General features: G+C 44.8%; 1 long non-coding RNA gene across 1 annotated transcript in view; it reads left to right on the plus strand.

The window, feature by feature from the left end:
• The first annotated feature begins 7,128 nt into the window (after positions 1-7,128).
• The window catches only part of LOC311514791, a 40,499-nt gene continuing 35,403 nt past the window's right edge, over positions 7,129-12,224 (plus strand). The window contains exon 1 of the long non-coding RNA XR_014709941.1: positions 7,129-7,244. This is a non-coding gene — a long non-coding RNA (uncharacterized lncRNA). The remainder of the gene's footprint in view (positions 7,245-12,224) is intronic.

A 12,224-nucleotide genomic window follows, 5' to 3' on the forward strand; every position in this document is an offset into this window, starting at 1 on the left:
TTACTGCTTGCTGTGTGCTCCACAATATCTGTGAGAGTAAGGGGGAGACGTTTATGGCGGGGTGGGAGGTTGAGGCAAATCGCCTGGCTGCTGGTTACGCGCAGCCAGACACCAGGGTGGTTAGAAGAGCACAGGAGGGCGTGGTACGCATCAGAGAAGCTTTGAAAACCAGTTTCATGACTGGCCAGGCTACGGTGTGAAAGTTCTGTTTGTTTCTCCTTGATGAAACCCCCGCCTCTTGGTTCACTCTACTTCCCTGTAAGCTAACCACCCTCCCTTCCTCCCTTCAATCACCGCTTGCAGAGGCAATAAAGTCATTGTTGCTTCACATTCGTGCATTCTTTATTCATTCATCACACAAATAGGGGGATGACTACCAAGGTAGCCCAGGAGGGGTGGTGGAGGAGGGAAGGAAAATGCCACACAGAACTTTAAAAGTTTACAACTTTAAAATTTATTGAATGACAGCCTTCTTTTTTTTGGGCAATCCTCTGTGGTGGAGTGGCTGGTTGGCCGGAGGACCCCCCACCGAGTTCTTGGGCGTCTGGGTGAGGAGGCTATGGAACTTGGGGAGGAAGGCGGTTGGTTACACAGGGGCTGTAGTGGCAGCCTGTGCTCCAGCTGCCTTTGCTGCAGCTCAACCATACACTGGAGCATACTGGTTTGGTCCTGCAGCAGCCTCAGCACTGAATCCTGCCTCCTCTCATAATGCTGCCACCACATTTGAGCTTCAGCCCGCCACTTACTCTCTTCAGCCCGCCACCTCTCCTCCTGGTCATTTTGTGCTTTCCTGCACTCTGACATTATTTGCCTCCACGCATTCGTCTGTTCTCTGTCAGTGTGGGAGGACAGCATGAGCTCGGAGAACATTTCATCGCGAGTGCATTTTTTTTTCTTTCTAAGCTTCACTAGCCTCTGGGAAGGAGAAGATCCTGTGATCATTGAAACACATTGGAGAAAAAAAAAGGGACAGCGGTATTTAAAAAGACACATTTTATAAAACAGTGGCTACACTCCTTCAGGGTAAACCTTGCTGTTAACATTACATACATAGCACATGTGCTTTCATTACAAGGTCGCATTTTGCCTCCCCCCACCGCGTGGCTACCCCCTCAACCTTCCCCCCTCCCTGTGGCTAACAGCAGGGAACATTTCTGTTTAGCCACAGGCAAACAGCCCAGCAGGAATGGGCTCCTCTGAGTGTCCCCTGAAGAAAAGCACTCTATTTCAACCAGGTGACCATGAATTATATCTCACTCTCCTGAGGATAACACAGAGAGATAAGTTTCAGAGTAACAGCCGTGTTAGTCTGTATTCGCAAAAAGAAAAGGAGTACTTGTGGCACCTTAGAGACTAACCAATTTATTTGAGCATGAGCTTTCGTGAGCTACAGCTCACTTCAGCTCACGAAAGCTCATGCTCAAATAAATTGGTTAGTCTCTAAGGTGCCACAAGTACTCCTTTTCTTTTTACAGAGAGATAAAGAACGGATGTTGTTTGAACGCCAGCAAACATACACTGCAATGCTTTGTTGTACAACGATTCCCGAGTACGTGTTACTGGCCTGGAGTGGTAAAGTGTCCTACCATGAAGGACACAATAAGGCTGCCCTCCCCAAAAACCTTTTGCAAAGGCTTTGGGACTACATCCAGGAGAACCGCGAATGCCAGGGCAAAGTAATCCTTTCACATGCTTGCTTTTAAACCGTGTATAGTATTTTAAAAGGTACACTCACCGGAGGTCCCTTCTCCGCCTGCTGGGTCCAGGAGGCAGCCTTGGGTGGGTTCGGGGGGTACTGGCTCCAGGTCTAGGGTGAGAAACAGTTCCTGGCTGTCGGGAAAACCGGTTTCTCCGCTTGCTTGCTGTGAGCTATCTACAACCTCATCATCATCATCATCTTCTTCATCCCCAAAACCTGCTTCCGTATTGCCTCCATCTCCATTGAAGGAGTCAAACAACACGGCTGGGGTAGTGGTGGCTGAACCCCCTAAAATGGCATGCAGCTCATCATAGAAGCGGCATGTTTGGGGCTCTGACCCGGAGCGGCCGTTTGCCTCTCTGGTTTTCTGGTAGGCTTGCCTCAGCTCCTTCAGTTTCACGCGGCACTGCTTCGGGTCCCTGTTATGGCCTCTGTCCTTCATGCCCTGGGAGATTTTGACAAAGGTTTTGAAAACTGGAACGGAGTTCTGATAGCACGGATTCCTCTCCCCAAACAGCGATCAGATCCCGTACCTCCCGTTCGGTCCATGCTGGAGCTCTTTTGCGATTCTGGGACTCCATCATGGTCACCTCTGCTGATGAGGTAGGTAGGCTGGTAGGCTTGCCTCATCTCCTTCAGTTTCACGCGGCACTGCTTCGGGTCCCTGTTATGGCCTCTGTCCTTCATGCCCTGGGAGATTTTGACAAAGGTTTTGAAAACTGGAACGGAGTTCTGATAGCACGGATTCCTCTCCCCAAACAGCGATCAGATCCCGTACCTCCCGTTCGGTCCATGCTGGAGCTCTTTTGCAATTCTGGGACTCCATCATGGTCACCTCTGCTGATGAGCTCTGCATGGTCACCTGCAGCTTGCCACACTGGCCAAACAGGAAATGAGATTCAAAAGTTCGCGGTTCTTTTCCTGTCTACCTGGCCAGTGCATCTGAGTTGAGAGTGCTGTCCAGAGCGGTCACAATGGAGCACTCTGGGATAGCTCCCGGAGGCCAATACCGTCGAATTGTGTCCACAGTACCCCAAATTCGAGCCGGCAAGGCCGATTTAAGCGCTAATCCACTTGTCAGGGGTAGAGTAAGGAAATCGATTTTAAGAGCCCTTTAAGTCGAAATAAAGGGCTTCATCGTGTGGACGGGTGCAGGTTTACATCGATTTAATGCTGCTAAATTCGACCTAAAGTCCTAGTGCAGACCAGGGCTTAGATAATCTGATAGAGATGTATTGACAATACTTACATTTCAGCGTTTAATTTGTAATCTGCAAGAGCAGTTATCAAGAATGAGTTCTAAGTATTTTGGCTTCTTTCCTGTGGATTAGCAGGGAGAAATTAGAATCACCATATTCTTCGAAGCTCAGAGAGTATTCATAGGCCATCTTTAGCTGAAGCTAATTTACATGTAGGTGCTCTGTTTATACAGGCATATTGGGAAGATCACTGACTAATGTTGGTGAGTTAGGTAGGTAATTTCACTAGCTGAGAAGAATTCCATCTTGAAATCTCATTAACTTGTTGTGAGTGGCTATCCCCAAAGTTTATCTATTAGCACTACAAAATGGTGCATTCATATATGATAAGCCTGTTACACATGCCAACAAAAGCAAAGACAGTCACACAGTTAAATAGTCATTGTCACTTTATTATTGTCTCTAAATTTTTGATTGAAGTTTTTGACTTGCCTTTGTTTTTAATACCCTCTTAGAAGTTGGGTGAAAACAGTTTAGGGGACAGAGCAAGAGCCAGTAGCTCCTGAAGGGTTCACATCTGAGTGGCCAGCAGGAATGTGGGAAGGAACCTCAGCTGTACTGACTGGCATGCACATGGGGCAGAGGAATTCTCTCTCTGCTATGGTGAATGCCCAGAAAGGAAGACTGGCACCCTCATGCGGAGTAGTAGGGACAATGTGCTTACATCTAGAGGAGAGAAGAAGAAGACACTAAGGATTACACATTACCCATTCTCTCAGTTTGTGAGTCCCAGAAGAGGCCGTTACAAGGCTGTAGTTAACAGCATCTTTCCTTGGCCCTCCTAATCTATTCACTGTACTGGAAAAAAGAACAGCCTTTGGGGATTTTCATCCTCTGAGCCTTATTTCTACCAGCCAGCCTGGGTCAGCCAGCTGACAGCCCACATACACTCAATCTTTTTTTCCCCTGGCCTGAATTACAACATCCAGAAACTATTTGCCTTTCTCTCCCTTGGAACAGTGAAACATCGACCACTATGTAAGTGAGAGAAGAGAGACAAGGGCTGCCTGAAGAAACCCTGAGTCAGGGCTGAGTCAGGGCTTCCCTAGGGGGAAAATAAGCCACCTTTGACCCTGAAACACAGCAGATTTATCTGGACGGAGGATCCACAGATTTGGCCTGTGGGCACTCAGTCTGTGAGTTGCCCAAATATTAGAGCTGAATGTGCAATAAAAAATGGAGTAAAATAGAGTAAAATGGTGGCCCTTGGCTACTGGCCTGCTTTGGGGCAGCGTGCAGCTGTGATGTCTTAAACAAGAGCTCAGAGCGGTATTGTGCACCCTAGTGCTATGGCAGCCAGTGACCAGGCTGTGCAGAGCTTTGTCTTGTTTTAAAGGAGCTCATCCAAGTCTCAGGGAGGCAGCTGAGATGGCTGCAGAGGCAGGAGCACCAAGAGCACTTCTGTTGCCAATATGTTCTTGCCACTGTGCTGTTCTTTAGGCCCAGCACACAGAAGGATCCTGGCCACCATGCTGCCTTGCCAAGGCAGGACTTGGATGCCTGGATTTGTCCCAAGAAGGAAAGTTGCTTCAGGGTGCTTGGAGGTGGGTGAAATGTTGCTCTTTCCATTGTATTACACAGAATGCCGCAAATTACATCTATGTGTAACAGAACCATAGTGCAACAGCAGAGTCATGTCATAACAACTAATATATGTCCCCACCAGGATGCTGCTCACATTTGCGTAACCATTCTAGCTGTGAGGCTAATTCAGCTTAGGCATTACTTGACTTGGAAAAAGGTAAAGTTGAGGTCAGGCTTAGCTAACACTAGCTAGTGAAACCTGACCTAAACTCAACCACTTTAACTTGGTTAAACCTTGACTTACTAAAATCATGCTAAAGGTGAAACTCTGCAGCGGTACAAGGGAAAGTGTTTATGTCCTGGTTAGCAAGCCCATGTTAGCTTAGCCTGACCTAAACTAGACCAGTTTTCCTAGTCTAAGAAAGTCTAGAGTTGTATTATATCATTGGGTTTGTTTCTACTCTGCAAATGACTCTTCATTTGGATGACATGGTACGGTGTTTCATAGAATCATAGAATATCAGGGTTGGAAGGGACCTCAGGAGGTCATCTAGTCCAACCCCCTGCTCAAAGCAGGACCAATCCCCAACTAGGGATTTTCCCAGGGGCTTGTGTTATGGCCCCATATCTACAGGCAAGCAGAAAGACAGGCAAGCAGAGGGGGGATGATGCCACATGAGTCAACTGACTGTCATTGACATTCTGGAGGCAATTAAACCCACAGTGCACAGCTTAAACTGTGGTGTGATCTAGCTTCATGAGAGATGCTGAGGACACTGATATAACCATTCAACATGCTGAACCACCTCCCAAGCGATGCTGAGTGATTTCAACTCCCATTGCCTTCAATGGGAGCTTTGGATACGCAGCACCTCTCAGAATTTAGCCCAGCTTTACTCTGATGAATACTCTTATTGTAAAAAGGGCTGGGCTGTATAATATTTGTAATCTAATACTGGGTTGTTGTTTTTTACAGCATTGGAAGAGAAGCTTATGAAAAAAATGTTTGCTAAATAACGTTAGTGTGTTCAGTCTTCAAATAAGCAGGAATGACTGGAAACCATATGCTGTATTTTAGATACAAGGAAATTATGTTTATGTTTTCCTTTTAAAGTAATATTTTTGGAGGAGAATGCTGAAAATTACAAGATGGCCGCAAGAGTGTTTCAGCTTAGGGATATAAAATGAAGAGGAATGTATAATATCTGAAAATATATAAAATACGCACGGCTGCATCTCTATTCCAGTGTCAGCCACTCTAGCATGCACTCTGAGGAGTAAATTATGCCTGTGAACTTTTCCCACCCAGAGCAAATGGGCAGAGAGTAGGTGGGGAATGAGAGGAGCCTTTCGCCCACTCCGCTCCCCTGACACACAGACTCTGGCCAGCATAGCTGAGCCCATTTGTCAGTGGGTGGGAAGGAAGATGATTTGCTGCTGGGATAGGCTAGAAGCAAATTACTACTCCCCCAGAGCAAGGGCAGAATGAGAGACAGGGAAATGTGTTTCTGAGGGGTTTCTCTGAGGTACCTGGGGTTACCCCTGGTGTAGTGTAGTTTATACCCGCACCTTGCTCAGAGCTGTGCCTAAATACACAATCTAGTCCTAAGGCACTCCACACAAGGGAAGACACAGACATCAAGAGATTTGAATGCAGAACCATTCCACTCAAAGGGCCAGATTATTCATAGATCCGATGAAGTGAGCTGTAGCTCACGAAAGCTTATGCTTAGATAAATTTGTTGGTCTCTAAGGTACCACAAGTACTCCTTTTCTTTTTGCGAATACAGACTAACATGCCTGCTACTCTGAAATCTCTCAATACTGAGTAATACATTACTCTGTCACTAGTTCTACCTATTTCAAATGGAATTACTGGCAGAGTAAAATCCTACTCTCCAAGTAAGGACATCAGAACCTGGCCTTTGTTGTCTCTCTGGACCAGGTTATATTATCCTTATTCATGTTACTTACTGATCACGCTGCAGTGGAATTTATATCCTTTGCTATCAACTGTGCACAGTTTGTACATAAACTAGAGCTGATCCAAAATTTGGTGACAGAACCATTTTCAAGCAGAAAATGCTGCTTTGATGACATTAGAATATTTCATAGGAACATTGATTTTATTGAATTTTTTTATGAAAAATGATCAAAACATTTCATTTTGTTTTTATTTTATTGTTTTGACTAACACAGGGGTGTCCAAGCTCACTGACCATCGGAGCCGCATACGACAATCTTCAGAAGTTTGAGAGCCAGGGTGCACCTGCCAGGGCTTGGGGCTTCAGCCTGTGGGAGGCATGCCCCGCGGGGCTGAAGCCTCAAGACCCCTGATCCCAGCAGGGTAGAAGCTGGAGGCAACATGTGGGTGGGGCATGTGACTCCCCTCCCCCGATTTTTGCCAGGGTTTGCTGGCCCCGCTTGGTCACATTGTGCCGCCAGGCCCCCTCCCTTCACAGCAGCTGCTGGAGCCAGCAAGCTGGGAGCTGCGGCTGTGGGGAGAGGCAACAGCAAACAGCTGGGAGCTGCAGGGAGGGGCTCCTGAGGATAAGAATGGCTGTGTGCCTAGGGGGGTGAACCTTTATATTGTGAAGCAGGGCAGAAGCTCAAAGTCTCCCATCCTCCCCCAGTCTAATAGGGAGAATGAGGAGACGGGGCTCCATGAGCCACACTTTAACTGTAAAAGAGCCGCTTGCAGCTCACAAGCCGCAGTTTGGTCACCCCTGCTCTGCGCTAACTGATAACAGAATAGGAGAGAGGTAAGAATCCCCCTCCTTTTTGTAAAAATGGGAACTTCTGTATTGATGCAAGTGATAAAGCCCAAGTTACCATATTTCAGGTTCCCAAAAAGAGAAGACTAGGGGGTGGGAGCTGGGAGGGTACAGTTGGGGGTGCTGGAAGGAGTTTTTTGGGGATACTGTAGGGGTGTGCGTACTGGGATGGGTACCTGGGGGGTCCTGGAGGGCATACCTGCAGTGGGGTACTCACTGGAGGTGGGGGACAGTGTCACTCCCTGTCATGGTAGCAGGGTGACTGGCAAAAGGCAAGAACCCAGCGCCAGCCATCAGTCAATGCCTCCCTGCAGTACCCCCTCCTGGGGCTGGGAACTGGGGCTGCAGGGGAATGGACAAATCAGCTGTGGATGCAGGGGAAGGACCAGTCAGGAAACTGACCAACTGGGGCTCTTTCTGAGCAGCAACATCTGCTCTGCAAAAAACCCAGACTTTGACTCCCATTTCAAAAATCCACCTGGACAGAGAGGGGACTACGAAAAAAGAGGTCATGTCCGGGAAAACCCAGATGCATGGTAATCTTAATAAAGCCTCGGGCTGGCAATTTTTTATGGCATCCATGACTATATTGAGAGGAGACTGCCTAGATTTTCTATGCACATTTTTGTTCAGTAACACATTTGATTGAACTATAATAACTACTCTCAAAAAGAACCTTGCCAGACAACATTCTTGTTCTTTGCTTCCCTTTTTTAATAAAAAGAGCAAGCCTTGAAATATGTCAGGGGATAGTTACATGATACACCCATAAACACTTTCAGGGTTATGTTCTCCTCCTTTGTATTGTCTGTGTAAATAGACCATTGAAAAGCAATTAACTAAAAAGGTCTTTCATCATCTCTGGAATTCCAACTTTGTTCACATCAGTATTTACAAAAGGTCTCAATGAAGCAGCAGATTCTTGAAGGGTTAATTGAAATTCAGAAATTACTTTATACTGATTCAGCAAACTTTGCTCCAAACTTCAAAGGAAACACAATTTACCACTTCATTCTTTTATTTGTATATTTTTAAGTAATCATTTTGCTCCCAGCAAAGGAAATGAAATGTAGGAGGTCCCCGAATCTAGTCAGAATAAACGTTGAGAGCCACTAGTTTTGAGGGGTTAAAAAAAAAATCCCTTTTCATGTTTGCTTTTTATTTAATTTTATTTTTATTTATTTATTTTTAATATATTTACTTATTTATTGTACAGCATCATTAGCTTTTCAAACAAAACAAAAAAATGATCCAGAAGTCTCTGAAAGATTTACCATATACTAATCCCAGATTTATTCTACTGAAAACACTACATTAGCATAAGAAAATGGAATATTTGCTCCAGGAACAACTCTGATCCATGCCTTTCGCAGGCAATAGAAAGACTCCCATTGAAGTGGATAAGTACTTGTGATAGATGAAGGGGGGCAGGTAGTTCCCTTTTATGGACACCCAGCCAGCCATGTAGCTTCAAAATCCCTTTTAGTAGCTGTTCTCTACTTGCTTTACCCATAAAGGGTTAAAAAGTCTGACTGAATGCATAGGTAAAAGGAAATGAGTGGACACCTGGCCAAAAGAGTGCACCTTCTGGGGTTCTCACAGGGTTTTTTATGCACTTGGGTGGTGGCAGCATCTACCCATCCAAGGTATTTGGAAATTTAATACAAGCCTGGAGTGGCCAGTATTAATTTTTAGAATCCTTGTGGGCCCCCACCTTCTGCACGTGAAGTGCCAGAGTGGGGAATCAGCCCTGACAGTACCCTAGTGAATTTTTTATGTAGATTATCTACCCTACATATAGTAAATCACTTGACATACCCAGCACAATACACAATGTCTCACAATGTACTTTGTCGAGCCTCAGCACTGGGTAGGGTGACCAGATAGCAAGTGTGAAAAATCAGGATGGGGTGGTGGGTAATAAGCACTTATATAAAAAATAGCCCTGAATATTGGGACTGTCCCCATAAAATTGGGACATCTGGTTACCGTAGTGCTGGCGGCTGGACTTGATGACATCTTCAGGTCCCTTTCAGCCATACATTTCTATGATTCCTTTGTCTGCTATGCTTTAGAAAGGTGGGACCATTATAGAATGTCAGTACAATGCAAGATGCTGTAGGCTGGTATCTTGGTGGTGTCTGCACTTTGGCAAAATGTGAGAAGAGGTTTGTGGGAGACCTCTTGAGGGACAGAAGATTTTAAACCTGGTTGAGGTGATTGATCTAAATCTTCCAAAAGTTTCAGGTTTAGTTTGGTGTGTGCTGAGCTCCAGGTCAACCTTCACTTTCAAAAAAGTGGTCCACTGATCCCTGGTACAGAGTGCTTAAAATGAGAGTTATGTGGGGATATTTATGTGGAAAGCAAAGATAATACATTCTGGCTTTTCTCTGACAGAACAAAAGGAAAAAAGTAACCTTTTCCTTTTATTGTTATTTATTGTTTATATTACTACATCACCTAGGAGACCTTGTCCTAGATAGGTTTCAGAGTAGTAGCCGTGTTAGTCTGTATTCGCAAAAAGAAAAGGAGTACTTGTGGCACCTTAGCGACTAACCAATTTATTTGAGCATAAGCATGTAGATTATCTACCCTACATATAGTAAATCACTTGACATACCCAGCACAATACACAATGTCTCACACTCCGATGAAGTGAGCTGTAGCTCACGAAAGCTTATGCTCAAATAAATTGGTTAGTCTCTAAGGTGCCACAAGTCCTCCTTTTCTTTTTGTCCTAGATAGAAATCCTATACTATACATTAGTAGAATAAATTACTACATTTTCCAATTTTTAGCCATGTAGACTTTACCATTAAAGCTTTCAGGATGAGTGGAAAGCTGTAATTATATATTTCCTGGTATATTTAATCTTGTGTGGGTGTAAAATTTGCTTCACCTTTTCTCAACCTGTGATTCCTGAAAACTAGAAATGGTGCAATTATTATACTGTTATTGGATTCATTATTTTTGCTCTTCTGTTTTTTATAAATACAGGTTTAATTATCCAACTCATAGTTTTTAATAACTGACATTAAAGTGTAACTCTACTGTGAAAAGGAATTATGTAAAAATTACATCTTTTTACTCAACAGATCTACTGTCTGTGAGTGTACACAACTTATAGAATCATAGAATCATAGAATATCAGGGTTGGAAGGGACACCAGAAGGTCATCTAATCCAACCCCCTGCTCAAAGCAGGACCAATCCCCAACTAAATCATCCCAGCCAGGGCTTTGTCAAGCCTGACCTTAAAAACTTCTAAGGAAGGAGATTCCACCACCTCCCTAGGTAACGCATTCCAGTGTTCCACCACCCTCCTAGTGAAAAAGTTTTTCCTAATATCCAACCTAAACCGCCCCCGCTGCAACTTGAGACCATTACTCCTCGTTCTGTCATCTGCTACCACTGAGAACAGTCTAGATCTATCGTCTTTGGAACCCCCTTTCAGGTAGTTGAAAGCAGCTATGAAATCCCCCCTCATTCTTCTCTTCCGCAGACTAAACAATCCCAGTTCCCTCAGCCTCTCCTCATAAGTCATGTGTTCCAGTCCCCTAATCATTTTTGTTGCCCTCCGCTGGACGCTTTCCAATTTTTCCACATCCTTCTTATAGTGTGGGGCCCAAAACTGGACACAGTACTCCAGATGAGGCCTCACCAATGTTGAATAGAGGAGAATGATCACGTCCCTCGATCTGCTGGCAATGCCCTTACTTATACATCCCAAAATGCCATTGGCCTTCTTGGCAACAACAGCACACTGTTGATTCATATCCAGCTTCTCATCCACTGTAACCCCTAGGTCCTTTTCTGCAGAACTTCTGCCTAAACACTCGGTCCCTAGTCTGTAGCGGTGCATGGGATTCTTCCGTCCTAAGTGTAGGACTCTGCACTTGTCCTTGTTGAACCTCATCAGATTTCTTTTGGCCCAATCCTCTAATTTGTCTAGGGCCCTCTGTATCCTATCCCTACCCTCCAGCATATCTACTTCTCCTCCCAGTTTAGTGTCATCTGTAAACTTGCTGAGGGTGCAATCCACACCATCCTCCAGATCATTTATGAAGATATTGAACAAAACCGGCCCCAGGACCGACCCTTGGGGCACTCTGCTTGATACCGGCTGCCAACTAGACATGGAGCCATTGATCACTACCCGTTGAGCCCGACAATCTAGCCAGCTTTCTATCCACCTTATCGTCCATTCATCCAGCCCATACTTCTTTAACTTACTGGCAAGAAAACTATGGGAGATCGTGTCAAAAACTTTGCTAAAGTCAAGGAACAAAATGTCCACTGCTTTCCCCTCATCCACAGAGCCAGTTATCTTGTCATAGTGATTAAGGCTGGGACTTTCAACATAGTACCAACATCCCATTGAATTTAAATGAAATTTGGGTACATAAATCCCTTAGGATCTTTCGAAAATCCCAACTCAAAGTAAGTTTTTACTGCTTTTTTAGTTCTTGTTAGCACTGCAGAATCATCACAACTAAGACTGAGCTTGATTGTTTTCTCTCTGGTGCAACATTAGCAGAATAGTTTATTTTCCAATCAGTTATACCTCTGCAATTTTGAAAAGCCAGGGAAATGCACAACTGTAACTAGGGACGTAGACAAATGGCCTGCACTGGTGTCACTGAGTGTAGTGTTACATTATTTGAGCTGCAGAATCTAAATCATGGGTTGTGACACACAAGAAGGACTTAATCCAGCGTGATTTATAGGTAGGGAGACCAGATGTCCCATTTTTATAGGGACAGTCCCGTTTTTGGGGATTTTTTTTTATATAGGCGCCTATTAACCCCCACACCGTGTCCCGTATTTTCACAGTTGCTATCTGGTCACCCTATTTATAGGGCCAGATTCTCTGTTTCCTTGGACCTATGAAAGAGCAAGTAAAATGAAACCAGCCTAGAATTCTCCTCTCACTTTTGTTGGTGGTAACAGTGTACGTACATGTTATGTA

This window comes from Lepidochelys olivacea (genome assembly GCF_965140295.1).
Source record: "Lepidochelys olivacea isolate rLepOli2 genome assembly, chromosome: 1".
In the NCBI taxonomy this organism is placed as follows: Eukaryota; Metazoa; Chordata; order Testudines; family Cheloniidae; genus Lepidochelys; species Lepidochelys olivacea.